The following is a 20,360-nucleotide window of genomic DNA, read 5'->3' as shown; positions in this document are numbered from 1 at the left end:
AGAGCTGTTCTGCCGGGGAAATTTCCCTCCCGGAGGGGGAAATCATCACCATCATCATCACCAACGCTCCTCTCATCCGGAGAGGGCAATCTCCATCAACATCTTCACCAGCACCATCTCATCTCCAAACCCTAGTTCATCTCTTGTATCCAATTCTTGTCTCAAAGTCCGGGATTGGTGCTATTAGGTTGCTAGTAGTGTTGATTACTCCTTGTAGTTGATGCTATTTGGTTTAATTGGTAGAAGATTATATTCCCATGTGTCCTCGGGAGCGCTTTTCCTATTATAAGAGTTTGTTCCAGCTTGTCCTTTGCTACAAAAGGATTGGGCCACCTTGCTGCACTTTATTTACTCTTGTTACTTGTTGCTCATTACAATTTATCCTATCACAAAACTATCTGTTACCACTTATTTCAGTACTTGCAGAGAATACCTTGCTGAAAACCGCTTATCATTTCCTTCTGCTCCTCATTGGGTTCGACACTCTTACTTATCGAAAGGACTACGATAGATCCCCTATACTTGTGGGTCATCATGCATCCAATCCCTTAAACCCCAAAGTTATTCCAGATGAGTCCACTATACCTTCCTATATGCGGTATCTACCTGCCGTTCCAAGTAAATTTGTATGTGCCAAACTCTAAACCTTCAAATAAACATTCTGTTTTGTATGCTCGAATAGCTCATGTATCAACAAAGGTTGTCCTTAACTTCCGTGTTAGGCGGGTTATTCTCAAGAGGAGCGGACTCCACTCCTCACTCATGAGAAAATGGCTGGTCACCGGGATGCCCAGTCCCATGCTTTATGCAAACTAAATCAAAATTAATTGCAAACAGAACTCCCCCTGGGACCTGATGTATGTTGGAGGCACTCGTTGTTTCGAGCAAGCCAGGGATTGATGTTTGTCGGTGGAGGGGGAGTATAAACTTTACCATTCTATTTGGGAACCGCCTATAATGTGTTTAGCATGGAAGATATCGCCATCTCTTAGTTGTTACGTTGACAATGAAACTATACCGCTCAAAATACAATTTATCTCTATTGCAAAACCAGCTCTGACACCTCTACAAATCCCTGCTTCCCTCTGTGAAGGGCCTATCCATTTACTTTTATGTTGAGTCATCACCCTCTTATTAAAAAGCACTAGCTGGAGAGCACAACTGTCATTTGCATTCGTTACTATTAATCTATGTTGGGTATGACTATGATTGGATCTCTTTTACCATGAATTACAATGTCTAGTCAGTCCTTGATCTTTAAAGGTGCTCTGCATTTATGTTTTGCGGTCTCAGAAAGGGCTAGCGAGATACCATCTTGTTATATCATATTATGATTGTTTTGAGAAAGTGTTGTCATCCAAGATTTATTATTATGACTTGCTAGTTGATTATGCTATTGATATAAGTAATTATGAGACCTGAGAATTATTGCAAATGTGGTTAGTTATGATTTATGCTGAAAACTTGAATGCTTGCTTGACATAGTTACAACAACAAGATAAAACAGAGTTTGTAAAAGTTTTTCTTTCTTTCTTTCAGTTTGTCAACTGAATTGCTTGAGGACAAGCAAGGGTTTAAGCTTGGGGGAGTTGATACGTCTCCGTCGTATCTACTTTTCCAAACACTTTTGCCCTTGTTTTCGACTCTAATTTGTATGATTTGAATGGAAGTAACCCGGACTGACGATGTTTTCAGCAGAATTGCCATGATGTTGTTTTATGTGCAGAAAACAAATATTCTCGGAATGACCTGAAACTCCACGGGAGGTCTTAGAAAAAATAATAAAAAATCCTCGCCAAATATGAAGACCAGGGGGCCCACACCCTTCTCACGAGGGTGGGGGCGCCCCCCCCCTAGGGCGCCCCCTACCTCATGGGCCCCCTGGAGGCCCTCTGACGCCAACTCCAACTCTATATATTTGCTTTCGGAGAGAAAAAAATCAGAGAGAAGAAATCATCGTGTTTTACGATACGGAGCCGCCACCAAGCCCTAAAACCTCTCGGGAGGGCTGATCTGGAGTCCGTTCGGGGCTCCGGAGAGGGGGATTCGTCGCCATCATCATCATCAACCATCGTCCATCACCAATTTCATGATGCTCACCGCCGTGCGTGAGTAATTCCATCGTAGGCTTGCTGGACGGTGATGGGTTGGATGAGATTTATCATGTAATCGAGTTAGTTTTGTTAGGGTTTGATCCCTAGTATCCATTATGTTCTGAGATTGATGTTGCTATGACTTTGCTATGCTTAATGCTTGTCACTAGGGCCCGAGTGCCATGATTTCAGATCTGAACCTAGTATGTTTTCATCAATATATGAGAGTTCTTGATCCTATCTTGCAAGTCTATAGTCACCTATTATGTGTTATGATCCGTTAACCCCAAAGTGACAATAATCGGGATACTTACCGGTGATGACCGTAGTTTGAGGAGTTCATGTGTTCACTATGTGCTAATGCTTTGTTCCGGTTCTCTGTTAAAAGGAGGCCTTAATATCCCTAAGTTTCCAATAGGACCCCGCTGCCACGGGAGGGTAGGACAAAAGATGTCATGCAAGTTCTTTTCCATAAGCACGTATGACTATATACGGAATACATGCCTACATTACATTGACGAATTGGAGCTAGTTCTGTGTCACCCTATGTTATGACTGTTACATGATGAACCACATCCGGCATAATTATCCATCATTGATCCGGTGCCTACGAGTTTTCCATATGCTGGTTTACGCTTATTTACTTTCCTGCTGCTACTGTTACAATCACTACAAAATACCAAAAACATTACTTTTGCTGTCTTTACTTTTGTTGCCGTTACCACTACTATCATATTACTGTGCTACTAAACACTTTGTTGCAGATACTAAGTTTCTAGGTGTGGTTGAATTGACAACTCAGCTGCTAATACTTGAGAATATTCTTTGGCTCCCCTTGTGTCGAATCAATAAATTTGGGTTGAATACTCTACCCTCGAAAGTTGTTGCGATCCACTATACTTGTGGGTTATCAGTGGCCGAGACAAAGTGGCGTATCAGCCCAAAGTCTAGCCCGCACCCCGTCGCCAGTCAAACAAAAACACCAAGGCCCTGGGCTACACGCAGGACCTGTGAGACGTATTGAAAAACAAAGCAGGACATACAAGATCGATCTACGGATCACGGGGGCGCGCCCCAACGCGTGACGACGACCGTCACGCCGGATATACTAAAAGCAAATCCGGCCGGGCCGAATATAGCAGACAAGACTCGTATGAACTGCCTTGTGATATAGCCCGGCACAGAGGCACGCACACCCCCTATGCTTCACTGATGACGTAATGGATCATGAATTCCTAGAAGGGTTTAAACCCGTGAACATTGAATCATATGATGGTACTAAAGACCCCGCGGTATTGATAGAGGATTTCTTCATCCACATTCACATGGCCCGCGGGGATGATCTACACGCCATCATGCATCTCCCACTAAAACTCAAAGGGCCGGCTCAGCATTGGCTGAATAGCTTGCTGACAAACTCCATCAGAAGTTGGGAGAACCCGGCAGACGCATTCCTGGACAAGCTCCAGGGCACTTATGTGCAACCACCGGATGCTGATGATTTAAGTCACATAACCCAACAGCCTGGAGAGTCGGCCAGGAAATTCTAGACTCGGTTCCTAACTAAAAAGAACCAAATTGTCGACTGTCCGGATGCCAAAGCCCTAGCGGCCTTTAAACATAACATCCGTGACGAGTGGCTTGCCCGAAATCTCGGCCAAGATAAGCCAAAATCCATGGCAGCCCTCACGACACTCATGACCCGCTTTTGCGCGGGTGAGGATAGCTAGTTGGCCCGTAGAAACAACACAGCAAGCAATCCTGGCACATCAGAGGCCAGAGATAGCAACGGCAAACCCCGACCCAACAAACACAAGCATCGCAAAAATAGTGGTAACGCCAAAGATACGACAGTCAATGCCGGATTTAGTGGCTCTAAGTCCGGTCAGTGGAAAAGGCAATTCAAAAATGACAATTCGAGCCCGTCTAGTCTGGACTGCATACTCGACCGTCCATGCCAAATTCATGGCACCCCGGGAACACCAGCCAATCATCCCAACAGAGAATGCTGGGTCTTCAAATAAGCTGGCAGGTCAGGTGCCGAAAACAAGGAGAAGGGGTCTCAAAGCGATGATGGCAACATGGAGCCCAGATCACCGAATATAGGAGGGCAAAAGAAATCTCCCCTGCAAATCCAAACGGTGAACGTGGTAAACGCCACCCACACTCCCAACCCGGACCGGATGCGCACCCTTAGGGATGTCGACTTAACGGAACCAGTCACCCCACAATATAAACTAGGGCCGATCACCTTCAACTGCACGGATCGTCCGGTTAACACCAATCAGGGCAATTCAGCCGCACTAGTCCTCGACCCAATAATTGATGGGTTCCACCTCACACGAGTCCTTATGGACGGAGGCAGCAGTCTAAACCTGCTTTACCAGGACACAGTGTGCAAGATGGGCATCGATCATTCGGTAATCAAGCCCACTAAAGCCACCTTTAAAGGTATTATACCTGGTGTGGAGGCCAGCTGTACAGGCTCCATTGCCCTTGAGGTAGTCTTCGGATCACCGGACAATTACCGTGCCGAAGAGTTAATCTTCGACATCGTTCCCTTTCGTAGTGATTATCAGGCACTTCTCGGACGAACCACATTCGCTCGATTCAACGCGGTGCCACATTATGCCTACTGTAAGCTCAAGATGCCCGATCCGTGCGGCGTAATCACGGTTAATGGCAAGGCCCAACTCCCCCTCGGTACCAAAGAGTATATCGCTGCTTTAACAGCAGAAGCAACGAGTGGCACCTTTCAATCGAACCTCGAGTCGACGACCAAGCTCCCGGACACCGCCAAAGGACTCCGAATTACTTCACAGTAGGATAACCCGGCTCGTCCAGAGCTCAATTAAACACTCCGGCGAAAGCCATGAGAGGCCACATACTACGGCTCAACCGCTCTGCGGCACACAAACACATCTTGCATTTTCTTTATAGGTTCATTTTTGCCCAGGCAAGGACTGGCGATATGGAAACAGCTCGAACACGCAAGGGAACCCTTAGATATTCCCCTCCATGTCCATCCGACTGCACTCCGGATCCGCACACAACTTCCTCCCGCCTGGCCTCAGTATGTTCCGAAGTCACTTTCTCTTTTTATTACTTTACATGTACTCATACGCATCGACGTATTATTCAAAAACAACATGTGGATTTATATGATGCTTATCTGTCGTTATCTCTTATTGAAATTCTTTTGTCAAATGGCATCCGTACACCATGATATGCCTTAATATGCCAGGGGCTTCGTTTTACCCATAATACGGCAATAAAGTCCGAGCACCTTCATGGTAGTTTGGCACCCCGAACTTATAGCATTATATGCATCAGCTCTGAATCATGTCTTGGGTCAAATGTTGGGTTTGCCCGGCTCCCATGTTTTGCTGCCTTACATTCTGCTATATCGGCTAAGGCGGCACAGGGAGAACAACTGCGATTGTGTCCCGGTTCTTCCGGACGAGCACCTCAGTAGAGAAAGCCGAAAACTGACTATCGTGATATAGCGAGAGCTGGTCAGCTGTTCGAGAGGTTGTAAAATCTTTAAGGATTCCTCCCGCATAATGCCATAACCAATGCAGCATGCGATGGATCGGCTTTTCTTCCGGTAAGGTGCTTATAGAGCCCCTCGTGCGGTCTTCCGAACACCAGGGGCTGCGCCTACCTTCCTTTTCTAAAGCTCATATGGCTAAGTGAGAGTGATAAAGCCCTATAGTCTGATTGCCTGGTTCGTTGTGCTGAACACCTCCTTCGAAGGACCCAAAACTGGGATAAAGAGTGATCAGGTTTATCGTGAACACCCCTGTACTTCCTATGTGGGGGCAGAAGCCGACGAGTGGCCAACTCTCAGGATTAATATATAAAACGGCCGCGCAGGAGGATAAACTTTCATATAACAGGCAATAAATAATAGAAATGACCTTGTTCAACATTACAAAGGACAACATGATTGTATTCATGGTAATATAGTGTCCTTGGTGCATTGCTCCGCCGCAAGGCAGGATCCTTTCAGGACACTTTCATAATATAACTCAGGCTTGCGGTGCTCCTTTCCCTCCAGCGGTCCCTCGGTCACCAGCTTTTCAGCATCCATCTTCCCCCAGTGCACCTTTGCACGGGCGAAGTCCATTCATGCACCCTCTATACAGACCGACCGCTTGACGACGTCCAGTCGAGGGTAGGCACTCGCAAGCCGCTTCACAAGCCCAAAGTAGCTGCCTGGAATCGGCTCAGCGGGCCATAGCCGGATAATCAAATCCTTCATGGCTAGCTCGGCCGCCTTCTATAGTTCGATCAGCTGTTTCAGTTGATCAGCAAAAGGCACCCGATAATTTGGTGCCAGATACTGTGACCAGAAGAGCTTATCTGAAGTGTTCCTTTCTTCGGCTCGGTAGAATTGTGCGGCATCAGATATGCTGCGTGGCAGCTCCGCAAATACCCCTGGAGAAATCCGAACTCAAGATTAGAAACATGATTCTCTCCCCAAATACTTGCCTTACATGGAACAAGCCTTACCCACCGCGATCTTCCTCGCGTCTTGGATCTCCTGCAGGGCACCTTGGGTTTCCCCTTGGGCATCGCATGCGGCCTGATGAGCCTTGGCAAGTTCGGATTCTTTCTCCGTTAGACTCTGCTCCAAGGCCTCGCATCTTTTCACGACCTCTTGAAGCTCCTGCTCAGCTTCAATAACCCTGGACTCGTGCTTCTCACGAAGAGCCCGCTCTGTAGCTGCCTTTCTCTCGGCCTCGGCAATAGCCTTCTTAAGAGCCTCGACTTCGGTCATCGCCCCTGGCGCAAATCACAAAACATATTTTAAATTCGTTCGCACTGAACATGAGCAAGGTTTGTGCATACCTTGTTTATCCTCCAACTGCCTTTTCAACTGGCCCAATTCTTCTGTGGCCCACTCCAGACTTTGATTTGGTCCGGAGACCTTTGCAGTATGAGAGGCGGCAGTCGCTACAGACGCATGTTTATAACAGAAGAGAGGTAAATGTCATCAAGTGAGTCTGCTGCGAACATAGATTTGATCCTCTGTCCGGTTCTTTCTCTCACCGAACAATGTATCCGGGGCTACTATCTATACTGTGACACTCTTCGAAACCTCATAAAACATACCTCAAAGCCTCTTATAAGGCTAATACAGGCTTCATTTAGTCCACTTTCCGCGGACTGAATCTTCTCAATCACTGTTTATCAACGATGGAGGCTCTTTTTAGCGCCGCCAATAAAGTATCCAGCACCTCTGGTTGGACAGAGGTTGCCAGTGGAACAGGTACACCCCCTTTAGCCGAGGGAGGCAGCCTGCCTGATTCTGGAACCATATTGGTCTCCGGAATTGCGTCCGGCTGGGGGCCGAATTCAAGATGGCTCCCGCCGATGACGCCCATGGGAGCCTTCTCTCCCATGTGTCCGGCCCCTGAAGTTTGACCTCCTGGCGCCACCTTTGCAATCTCCCCCCCCCTCCTTGGCCTGGGTCCTCCTAGGACAAAGCCTCGGTGCCATTCACATGTTTGGGGGAAGGGGCCTTCGGGGGTGTCCCGCTCTCCATAGCGCCCGAGCCTAGCAAATCCTCCGACGAGGATTGCTCGGCGCGGGACCTCGCCGGACTGCAAAAAGTATGGCCTAGATTAAAATATTATGCCATGATCAGCCTGGACGCATAAACGTGGTCGGATTTTATGTACTCACGAGTTCACCAGCGGATGAGCCCTGGGATCCCACTCCGGGCTGCTATCAGCGGCGGTGGACTCCTCTGGAAGAGGAGTTTTTCCCTTCTTAGGCGATTCTACCTCCAACGATGTGGATGTTGTCCTTTTCTTTCTTCTCCCTGCTGGGAATTCGTCTTCCTCCTCCTCCTCGTCCCCTTCAGAGGAAGAACGGGCATTGGAGTCTTCGTATATCGTGTCCAAGGCGCCACGATGACGGAGGCCGCCCCTGGTCTTCTTGGCCCCTCTCTCGGCCTTCTTCTTTGGTGCCTTGTAAGGCGCCGGGACCAGCATCTTCGTTAGAAGCGGGCAGGCCGGTTCTTCAGGTAGTGGGGCCGGATAGTAGATCCACCCCGCCTTCTTCGTCCAGCCCTAGGAGAGTTGTGGAAAACACATTAAGCGTTTCCCTTGGGTTATGCGAATAAAACTTATAATGACTTACCGAACTTGCGGGGCGGGAAAGGTGGTACCCGCGGTCCTCGGCTGAGTCCAGCCATGATTTGCCGGACTTAAAAAGCACCTTCCAGATGTCTTTGTGTGAGGAGCCAAAGAGCTCTTGCAGGGTCTGATGCTTGGCTGGGTCGAATTCCCATAAATTGCAAGCCCGGTGTTGACAAGGAAGGATGCGGTGAACTAACATCACCTGGACTACATTGACAAGTTTGATACCCTTGTCTTCCATATTCTTGACGCGCGTCTGGAGCACCGACAACTCGTCGGACGAAGACCAATCCAGACCCTTCTTGGGCCAGGACGTAAGCCGCAGGGGGGCTCCGGATTGGAATTCAGGAGCAGCGGCCCATTTCATGCCGCGCGGCTCAGTGATGTAAAACCACTGCTACTGCCACCCTTTGACGGAATCATTGAAAGTACCTTTTAGCCATGTGACGTTGGTCATGTTTCTAACCATGGCACCTCCGCACTCGGCGTGCTCACCGCCCACTACCTTGGGCTTCACATTAAAGATCTTCAGCCATAAGCCGAAGTGTGGCGAGATGCGGAGAAAGGCCTCGCACACGACGATGAACGTCGAGATGTTGAGGAAGGAATTGGGGGATGGATCATGAAAATCGATCCCATAGTAATACATGATGCCGCGAACGAATGGGTGGAGGGGAAACCCCATCCCACGAACAAAATGAGGGAGGAAAACAACCCTCTTGTGGGGTTCAGGAGTAGGGACGATCTGCCTTGCCGTCGGGAGACGGTGGCTGATTTTCTGGGCCAGGTACCCGGCCTCCTGAAGCTTTTTGATATCCTTCTCTCGGATGGTAGAGGCCATCCATTTGCCTCCTGCTCCGAATCCAGACATTTTCGGAGGGCCTTTGTGGCCGGAGAGGACGAACGCTTGGGTGCTGGGGCTCGAGCGGAGGGGAATGTATAAGCAGAAGAAGAAGGCGTGGGTAAAAAGGGGGAGTCCTTATCTCCTTATAAAGGCGGCAGGGATCCAGCGCCTCCCCACTTGCCCGGTAAACTCGCTTATTCCCCAAGCATCGCGCTAAAGACGCGGTTGGATTACCCATACGCGTATTGATGAGAATCCCGAGATAGGGGGACACGATCTCTGCTTCGATAAGACATGCCCATAAAACCGCCTCGCGACATGCGCAGTAGCTGGTTAGGGAGAACGGTTCGAATAAAGACCGGATCGTGGCGTGGTGTCACATTAGGAAAAGTTGTCAGCGGATTAGATTTGTGGAGTATTGTAATCTCTGTGGTGGTATGTGGAATTTGTTTTGCAGAGCTGGACACGATCCTTGTGTTCAAAATCTTCTATGGAGTATTCGGAGAAGGAACCCGCATTGCAATGCCGAAGACAATATGCGCGCCGGACTCATCGTCATTGAAGCCTGGTTCAGGGGCTACTGAGGGAGTCCTGGATTAGGGGGTCCCTGGACAGCCGGACTATATACTTTGGCCGGACTATTGGACTATGAAGATACAAGATTGAAGGCTTCGTCCTGTGTCTGGGTGGAACTCTCCATTGTGTGGAAGGCAAGCTTGGCGATTCAGATATGTAGATCTCCTTCTCTGTAACCGACTCTGTCTAACCCTAGCCCCCTCCGGTGTCTTTATAAACCGGAGGGTTTAGTCCGTAGAACAACAATCATAATCATAGGCTAGCTTCTAGGGTTTAGCCTCTACGATCTCGTGGTAGATCAACTCTTGTAATACGCATATCATCAAGATCAATCAAGCAGGAAGTAGGGTATTACCTCCATCGAGAGGGCCCGAACCTGGGTAAACATTGTGTCCCCCGCCTCCTGTTACCATCAGCCTTAGACGCACAGTTCGGGACCCCCTACCCGAGATCCGCCGGTTTTGACACCGACACTTAGCTTTGGGTTCAATCTTGCGGTGTCCTTTCCCAGTGACAGCAGGGGCAGCGAGGCACATATTGTATTGTTGCCATCGAGGATAAAAAGATGGGGTTTATATCATATTGCTTGAGTTTATCCCTCTACTTCATGTCATCTTGCCTAATGCATTACTATGTTCTTATGAACTTAATACTCTAGATGCATGCTGGATAGCGGTCAATATGTGGAGTAATAGTAGTAGATGCAGAATCATTTTGGTCTACTTGTCACGGACGTGATGCCTATATACATGATTATGCCTAGATATTCTCATAACTATTCGCTTTTCTATCAATTGCTCGATAGTAATTTGTTCACCCACCGTAGATTATTCTATCTTGAGAGAAGCCACTAGTGAAACCTATGGCCCCCACTATTATTCTATTATTTCCCGTCAACTAGCTATCTCTGGCGCCGTTTATTTTGCAATCTTTACTTGTCAATCTATACAACAAAAATACCAAAAATATTTATCTTATTATCTTTATCAGATCACTTTTCCAAGTGGACATGAAGGGACTGACAACCCCTTTATCGCGTTGGTTGCAAGGTTCTTGATTGTTTGTGTAGGTACGAGGGACTTGCGTGTAGTCTCCTACTAGATTGATACCTTGGTTCTCAAAAACCGAGGGAAATACTTACGCTACTTTGCTGCATCACCTTTCCTCTTCAAGGGAAAACCAACACATGCTCAAGAGGTAGCAAGAACCAAGGCGCCCAATGATGTTGCGAAGTACGTCCGCACGGGAGGCGGTGATGACGATATCATCAACATATAGGAGAAGCATGGCAACATGATCAGCTCGATGAAGCACAAATAGCGACGTGTCGGAGGTGGTGCTGCGAAACCCAAGAGCAGTGGGGAATGCTGCAATGCGTTGATACCACGCACGAGGCGCCTGTTTCAGGCCATAGAGAGACTGTGAGAGCAAGCAAACATCATCAGGCCGAGTGGGATCAACCAAACCAGCTGGCTGCTGACAAACAACACGCTCCTGAAGATGACCATAGAGAAAACTGTTGTTGATGTCGAGCTGATGAACAGGCCAGTGTCAAGAGGCGGCGAGCTGAAGAACAACACGAATCATGGCGGGTTTAACAACTGGAGAGAAGGTCTCCGAGAAATCAACATCGACAGGTTGTGCAAATCCACGTACGACCCATCGAGCCTTGTACCTGTCCAGGGAGCCATCCGGGAGAAGTTTATGCCGAAACACCCATTTGCTGGTAATGATGTTGGCACTGGGAGGGTGAGGAACCAGCGTCCATATCCTGTTGGCGACAAGAGCATCATACTCTGCGCGCATGGCCGTGAGCCAGTGTGGGTCGCTCAAAGTAGAGCACATCGAGCACGGTACTGGAGAGATATCCATAACACTGAGGTTGTGGTAGCGAGGGTTCGGCTGATGGATGTCGTCCTTAGCACTGCTACCTCTTTTAGCACTGCGTTGGTTTTCCCCGAAGAGGAAGGGATGATGCAGCAAAGTAGCGTAAGTATTTCCCTCAGTTTTTGAGAACCAAGGTATCAATCCAGTAGGAGGCTACGCGTGAGTCCCTCGCACCTGCATAAAACAAATAAATCCTCGCAACCAATGCAAATAGGGGTTGTCAATCCCTATAGGGCCACTTACGAGAGTGAGATCTGATAGATATGATAAGATAATATTTTTGGTATTTTTATGATAAAGATGCAAAGTAAAATAAAGGCAAAGTAAATAGCAAAGTAAATAACTAAGTAGTAGGAGATTGATATGATAAATATAGACCCGGGGGCCATAGGTTTCACTAGTGGCTTCTCTCGAGAGCATAAGTATTCTACAGTGGGTGAACAAATTACCGTTGAGCAATTGACAGAATTGAGCATAGTTATGAGAATATCTAGGTATGATCATGTATATAGGCATCACGTCCGAGACAAGTAGACCGACTCCTGCCTGCATCTACTACTATTACTCCACTCATCGACCGCTATCCAGCATGCATCTAGAGTATTAAGTTAAAGACAAAGTAACGCCTTAGGCAAGATGACATGATGTAGAGGGATAGACTCATGCAATATGAAGAAAACCCCATCTTGTTATCCTCGATGGCAACAATACAATACGTGCCTCGCTGCCCTTACTGTCACCGGGAAAGGACACCGCAAGATTGAACCCAAAGCTAAGCACTTCTCCCATTGCAAGAAAGATCAATCGAGTAGGCCAAACCAAACTGATAATTCGAAGAGACTTGCAAAGATAACCAATCATACATAAAAGAATTCAGAGAAGATTCGAATATTATTCATAGATAGACTTGATCATAAACCCACAATTCATCGTTCTCAACAAACACACCGCAAAAATAAGATTACATCGAATAGATCTCCACAAGAGAGGGGAAGAACATTGTATTGAGATCCAAAAAGAGAGAAGAAGCCATCTAGCTACTAACTATGGACCCGTAGGTCTGAAGTAAACTACTCACACTTCATCGGAGAGACTATGGTGTTGATGTAGAAGCCCTCCGTGATCGATGCCCCCTCTGGCGGAGCTCCGGAACAGGCCCCAAGATGGGATCTCGTGGATACAGAAAGTTGCGGAGGTGGAATTAGGGTTTTGGCTCTGTATCTGATCGTTTGGGGGTACGTGGGTATATATAGAAGGAAGAAGTACGTCGGTGGAGCAACAGGGGGCCCACAAGGGTGGGGGCATGCCTGGTAGGGTAGGGCGCACCCCCCTACCTCGTGGCCTCCTGTTATGTGCCTTGACGTAGGGTCCAAGTCTCCTCAGTTGTATTCGATGAGAAAATCACGTTCCCGAAGGTTTCATTCCATTTGGACTCGGTTTGATATTCCTTTTCTTCGAAACCCTAAAACGGGCAAAAAAAGAGCAATTGTGGGCTGGGCCTCCGGTTAATAGGTTAGTCCCAAAAATAATATAAAAGTGGATAATAAAGCGCAATAATGTCCAAAACAGTAGATAATATAGCATGGATCAATCAAAAATTATAGATACGTTGGAGACGTATCAAGCACGCGTCACCATAGAATGGTGAGGCAGGAGCCAATGCCGTCAGTGCGGTGGAGCCATAGCCGCGGGGGCAGAGGTCGATGATGGCGAGGCCGCAGAGGGTACCATAGGCACCAAGGTGGCCGTTGGTGAGGCCGCAGAGGACGATGGCGACGAGTCCACAGACACCGATGGAATGGGCGAGGCCGTCGGTGAGGCCGTAGAAAGTGGTGGCGACGAGTCCGCAGACGGAGCCGCGGGTGGCAATGACGTACGCGGGTGAGACCGCAGGCAGGAACGACGAACCGGCGGGCGAGGCCGCAGTCGGCGTATAAGGCGCCCCACGCGACGTGTCAGCGGGCGAGACCGCAGCCGGCGTAGGAGACCCCACAAGGGGTGACGCTACGGGGGAGGCGACGGCCAAATGTGATGAAGAGGCCATCATGCCTGCATGGGATGGAGTTGAGGCCAGCGGGGAGGAGGTGAGCTCCTCCTGGACCGACAAAGACGAAGATGAGGCCAGCTGTACCGCAGCCGACGATGAGGGTCCTGTCGGGAAAGCCGGACGGGCCACCGAAGAAGTAGGTGGCCACGGCGCAGGGAACGCAAGGGCACCACGTGACCGACGGGGGCCGGTCTGCGGAGGTGTCGCCGCCGTCGAAGTAACCTGCTCAAAAGAAAAAACAGCCTCGTCAAAGTAAATGTGCCGCGAGATGTACACATGACGGGAGACGGGTCGTAGCAGCGAAAGCCTTTTGTGTTGGGTTGATAACCAAGGAACACACAGGCGAGAGACCGAGGAGCAAGTTTGTGTGGAGCAGTGGCGGTTATGTTGGGGTAGCATAGGCAACCGAAGACATGAAGATCGTCATAGGATGGAGGAGACCCGAACAAGAGATGATGAGGAGTGTAGTGCCAGCGTGGTTTGCAAGGCCGTATGTTAAGCAGAAGCGTGGCAGTAGCGAGAGCATCAGGCCAAAACCTAGCGGGCATTTGTGCATGGAAAAGCAATGCACAAGCACTCTCATTAAGGGTGCGAAGTACACACTCTGCTCGACTGTTTTGCTGGGATGTATATGGACATGTGAGGCGAAAGATGGTGCCATGAGTGGAGAGAAGGTGGCGAATGGCAAGATTATCAAATTCTTTTCTGTTGTCCGTTTGAAGATGAGCAATAGTGCGATGAAAGTGGGTGTGGACGTAAGCATAAAATGAGTGGACGGTTGAGGCGACGTCGGATTTATGGCGTAACGGAAAAGTCCAAGTGAAATGAGAAAATCATCTAAAATCACAAGATAATATGATAAGCCCGAATTACTCGGCACTGGAGATGTCCAAACATCGCAATGAATAACATCAAATGGAAAAGTGGCTACTGATGTAGATGAGGGAAACGATAAGCGGACGTGTTTTCCGACACGGCAAGCATGACAAGTGTGCGCCGCTGATTTATTACATGAAAAAGGAAAAGTACTCCAAATTTTGTGAAGAGCGTCGGCGCCGGAATGACCAAGTCGAGCATGCCAAAGCGAGACATCGGCATGGAGAGCAACCGGACCGCCACTCGTCGTAGGACCGCATGGGTAGATATCATTTGGGGAATCTCACCGATGCAGAACCCTCTGGGAGCGAGCATCCTTGACAGAGAAACCAAGAGCGTCAAACTCAACAGTGACAGGATTTTCACAAGTTAGAGTACGAACAGAGCATAGGTTTTTGATTAAGGATGGTGAGACAAGCACATTGTTAAGAGTTAAAGATGAAGAGGGAAACAGAAGGGAGGACGAACCGTGATGGGTGATGGAAAGAGAGGACCCATCACCGACCATGGTATGAGAATTGAAGGGGTAGGGAGAGGCACGAGAGAGGATACCGGGGTTAGAAGCCATGTGAGTGGCGGCTCTGGTGTCCATGTACCAATCGCAACCGCCACCATAGTTGCTCGGTGAAGGGGTGGCATGAAGGGCGGAGAAGAGAGCGGGATCCCAAGCACCGCCGTGTGTCCCGCCATATGCGCCGTAGGCCCGAGGACCAGCGTAGGGCGCGGCACCACCATAGGCCGCGGGACCGCCGTAGGTCGCAGTACCACCATATGCCGCGGGACCAGGGGCGGGAGCGGTCAGTAGCGCCTGGTGAAAGGCCGGGCACGCGCCGAGGATGCCTGGAGCAGGAGGGCGGGGGATGGGCTTAGAATAAGCATGCACCACCCCCATCCAGGGGTTGTACCCCGACAGCCAGCGCGGGGTAGGAGTCGCGGTGGGCGCGGGAGGGCGTGGTGCCTGGTTGGTGTTCCAGGCCTGACCCCCGCGACCCTTCTGCTTGCGGCCACCTGTGGGGGCGGGCGCGGGAGGCGGTGTCGGAGCAGGGGCACGCGGTACAGGTAGGGAGGAAGGCGCACCGTGGCCTGCGGCGAGGCTGACGTGGAAGGCGGTGTGCGTCGCCTGCCGAGCGAAGTGGCGAAGACGCTTCTCCTCCATGGAAAGATACGTGACCGCCTTGGCATACGTCGGTGTGACGAGGGAGAGGTTGGCGGCGGACTGGCCAAGGTCGGGGTGGAGGCCTCGAAGAAGGTTGGTGAGGAGGATGGAGTCATCGATGGCCATGCCGACATCGCACAGCTCGTCGGCAAGAACCTTCAGCTGCGTGCAGTAGTCATCGCTCGAGAGATCATTCTGCTGCATAGTGAAGAACTCCCCTTGGAGGAAGACACGACATTGCAGTTGATTGTCAAGGAAGAGATCGCACAGGCATGTCCACATGGCGTACGCCGACAGGTCACGGGTGTTCACCATGTTGAAGAGACCTGCGGAGATGGTTAGGAAGAGCCACTTGACGATGCAGGCGTCCATAGCGAGCCACTCGTCATCGTGCTTCATATCATGGATGTCAACACTCCCGTCAACGTGCTCGATGAGACAGTAGGAGCGGAGCAGCAGCGTGAAGTAGGTGCGCCACGCGTTGTAGGATGGCGAGTCGAGGTCGAGGACGACGGGTACATGGTCCTTGATGTGGAGCTCGTTGAGGCGTTCGGAGGTGAACATGGCGCCGGCGAAGGAACCAGCATCGGAAGGGTCAGCCTTGGAGCGGGACATGGTGGCAGAGAGGAGGAGGGGGTGGCGATGGGTGGCTAGGGTTTAGATGGTAGTAGAGGGGAGGGGCGGCGGCGGCTGCGGTAGATCGGTAGCAGCGGCGGCAGTAGGGTTTGGGGAGTAGGTGGCGGCTACAAGAGGTAGGAGTAGCGGCGGAGGTAGGGTTTGGGGAGTAGGCGGCGGCTACAGGAGGTAGGAGTAGTGGCGGCAGCGGTACGGTTTGGGGAGTAGGAGGCGGCGGCTGCATGAGGTCGGAATAGCGGCGGCGACTTGGGTTTGGAGGAGATAGCAGCGGCGGCTACGAAGGAGGTAGCGACAGTGGCACTATGGTTTGGAGGAGGTGGCAGCGGTGGCTACGGAGGAGGTAGCGGCGGCGGCACTAGGGTTTGGAGGAGGTGGCAGCGGCGGCTACGGGAAGGAGCGGCGGCTGCGGGGGAGCGGAAGCGAGGAAGATCGCGGAGAAACTGATACCATGTAGAAAGATTATGGGATGCAACTCAATTGTATTCCTCGGAGGTGGTCACGATATATACACGAGATGTCTTCGTGACAAGGTAACTAATCCTATCATATCTCTAGGAGTCAACTATACAAGGCTAGATACTATAGGAATAGCAATACAAATATGTCACGTTCATCAATGTTGAAGACTTTTCGATCTGAGGCCATCTTGAGGGTGTTTCGGGCCGTTTTCTAAAGTCTGTAGCAGAAAAAGTTGTCCGGACGTCCGAACTCGTGTCCAGATCGTCCGGGCTTCACCCACATGATTTGGGTGCCATCCGGATGATCTTGCTTCAAGGGGACCGAAATTTATGGTTCTGTTAATTTACCGGGATGATTGCCCGGACGTTCGGGATGATCCGGCCAAATACGACCTAGGCCGGATGATCCGGCCAAATACGACCTCAGATTAAAAAGGTTTTTATATCAAAACCATTTGTTTCGATGAGACGAAGAACTTTGAAGTTGTAACTTTTCTCATCCAATGTCATCTTGATAGGGTTTTGTGCCATGGAAAAATCTGGTGTCAACAGAGTCCCATCAACCTAAACCCAGTTAAGCAACAGAGTTCAGGCACGTACATGTTCGACCAGGGGTTCGACCAGGAGTCCATCTGAACCGAAACCATAGACTAGGGTAGTTGGGATATTCTGTTATCTATTGTAATCGTCTATCCCTTGGATCTCAAGTCACGGATCCTAACGATGTAATCCTCTCTGTATGCTATACGAGAGTTGCGCCCCGATCCTATATAACACGAAGCCGTCGCCCTAGGCAGGGTACGACGTTCTCTCACATGGTAATCAGAGCTTACCTCTTCCATCTCATCTAGTTCCTCCATTGCCACAAACCTCCTACCATAGCCTCCTCCGGCTCCTCCAACTCAACCCTCTCCGGCCAGATCACCGAGCGCCTCACCCGCACCAACTACATCCTTTGGTGCACCCAGATCACGCCGCAGCTTCGAGGTGCTGGTTTCTTCGAGTATGTTGATGGGAGCATACCCGAGCCGGCCAAAGTCGTCATCACCAAGGACAAGGATGGCAAGGAGGAGTCCATCCCCAATCTGCTCCACCACGTGTGGATCCGGGAGGATCAACAAGTACTGGGATATCTCCTGAATAACCTCTCGAAGGAAGTGCTTGTGCAGGTAACCTCGATCGTCCATGCACAAGAGCTCTGGTCGGTGCTGGCGAAGATGTTCTCGTCGACCTCACTGTCCCCCGTCACCAAAATCCGGGCGGCACTCACCAACGCGCAGAAGGGCACGCAATCTGTGGCCACCTTCTTCGCAAACATGCGATCTCTCACTGACGAGCTCGCGGCGGCCGGCAAACCCCTGGACGATGACGAGCTCATCTCCTACATCATCAACACCCTGGACATGGAATACCAGCCGCTGGTCTCTGCCCTTGATGCTCGTGTCATCCCGGTCACTCTTGATGAATTTTTCGCTCAGATGAGAAACTTCGATCATCGAGTGGCCCTCTTCCAAGGGGCTGGGACCGGTGGTGGTTTCAAGTCCTCGACAAATGTCACCACCCGCGGGCGTGGCAGTGGTTCCCGTCCTCGCGGCCCTCCTCGCGGGAAAAGTAGGGGCCCTGGCGGGGGCAACACCAGCGGCAACAACAACGCACGCAGCGGCAGCCGACCCTCATATTCCAACACCAAGGGCGGCTGGATATCGAGCGGCTCCACCAACAAGTCTCGGCCTGATGCTATTTGCTGCCAAATCTGCGGTAATCTGGGCCACTCCGCCAAGGACTGTTGGTACCGGTTTGATGAAGAAGAAGACTCATCTCAAGATGAAAAGGTGGTCGGGGCTGCTGAAGCTTCCTACGGCGTCGACACAAATTGGTACGTCGACAGCGGTGCTACCAACCACATCGCCGTTGAGCTGGAGAAGGTGACCATGCGGGGAAAATACCGCGGCCAAGATCACATCCACACCGCTAGTGGAGAAGGTATGAAGATTGGTCGTATTAGTCACTCAATTATTAAAACCCCTCATAGGAAAATTCATCTCAAACTAATCTTGCATGTCCCTAGTGCCAACAAAAATCTTCTTTCTGTCCACCGCATTGCCATTGATAATCATGTCTTTCTTGAATTTCAACCATTCTTCTTTTTTATCAAGGATCAGGCAATGAGGAGGGTGCTGTATCGAGGTACATGCGTTCGTGGGCTTTACCCTTTGATCCCGGAGATTAGAAGATTCAATAAACAAGTTCTTAGTGCCACCAAAGTGTCTTCAACACGGTGGCACGATCTATTAGCCCATGCAAGTTTCTCTTTAGTCGAGCGTTTGCTTAGGAAAAATAAACTCCCATATGTTGGGGATCGTGATGTGGAAACAATTTGTGATTCGTGTCAAAGGGCCAAGAGCCACCAATTGCCTTATCCAATTTCTAGAAGTATTTCTACCAAACCTTTGCAACTCATTTTTTCTGATGTCCGGGGGCCTGCTCCATCTTCTGTTGGTAGACATACATATTATGTGAGTTTCATTGACCACTATAGCAAGTTCACATGGATCTATCTCCTTAAGAAACGGTCGGATGTTTGCCAAGTTTTTCTTAATTTTCAAGCTCTTGTACAAAGAAAATTTGATAGTAAAATCCTTGCTCTCCAATCTGATTGGGAAGGGAGTATGAGAAACTAAACTCATTCTTCCAAAAACTTGGCATATCCCACCATGTTTCGTGTCCTCATGCCCATCAACAGAATGGGTCAGCTGAGCGCAAGCATCGACATATTGTTGATGTTGGTTTTTCTCTTCTAGCAGGCGCCTCCATGCCCCTTAAATTTTGGGACGAGGCTTTCCTCACCGCTGTCCACATTATCAATATGTTACCTAGTCGTGTGATTAACAATGAAACTCCCATGGAAAGGCTATTTCACACCAAACCGGACTACACGTCCCTTCGTGTGTTTGGATGCGCCTGTTGGCCTAATCTTCGTCCCTACAATGATCGTAAACTCATGCTTAGATCCAAACAGTGTGCTTTCATTGGCTATAGTGTTCAACACAAAGGCGTCAAGTGCCTTGACATTCCCACAGGTCGCGTCTATATCTCTCGAGATGTAGTGTTTGATGAAACAAAATTCCCTTTTGCCAATCTTCACCCCAATGTCGGTGCTCTCCTACGTCAAGAAATCCTTCTCCTATCACCTAGTCTCACCGGCGTTGATGAAGGGGGAAATGACTATGATGATCAACTATTGACTAATCCTCATAACCTTGCTCTTGAGTCTTGTACCTTCGCAGATGCAAACGCTGAAAACAATGGTGAAGAAAACGCCCAAAACGGTGCACAATACGCTCCAAATGAGCGATATTTGATGCGCCGCCCGACAGGAGACATATCTGGCTTGGGATTGCTACCCCAGCAGCGCGCCAGCGAATCTTCCATGGGATCCATGCTTCAAGAGGGCGTCAGCACGTCGGATCCTGCATCACCTGCGAGGCACGGCAGCGGCCAGCCAACAGCTGCCACGCGGGCTTCTCCAACTGGGCCAGGCGCGGCCTCCACTCCGTGTCGATCCTCCGACACCACGTGCCAGCCTCCGCCTCGCTGGCCAGCGGGCGGACCCCGCCACTACGTGCGCTTCTAGCTAG

The 20,360-nt window shown here is 50.0% G+C and overlaps 1 pseudogene; it reads left to right on the top strand.

Annotated features, from left to right (window-relative positions):
- The first annotated feature begins 18,077 nt into the window (after window positions 1–18,077).
- LOC119304617 lies at window positions 18,078–18,216 on the top strand (annotated as a pseudogene).
- The last annotated feature ends 2,144 nt before the right edge of the window (window positions 18,217–20,360 follow it).

The sequence above is a fragment of the Triticum dicoccoides genome, chromosome 5A, assembly GCF_002162155.2.
Source record: "Triticum dicoccoides isolate Atlit2015 ecotype Zavitan chromosome 5A, WEW_v2.0, whole genome shotgun sequence".
Lineage (NCBI taxonomy): Eukaryota > Viridiplantae > Streptophyta > Magnoliopsida > Poales > Poaceae > Triticum > Triticum dicoccoides.
This window is presented reverse-complemented; position numbering and strand designations above follow the sequence as displayed.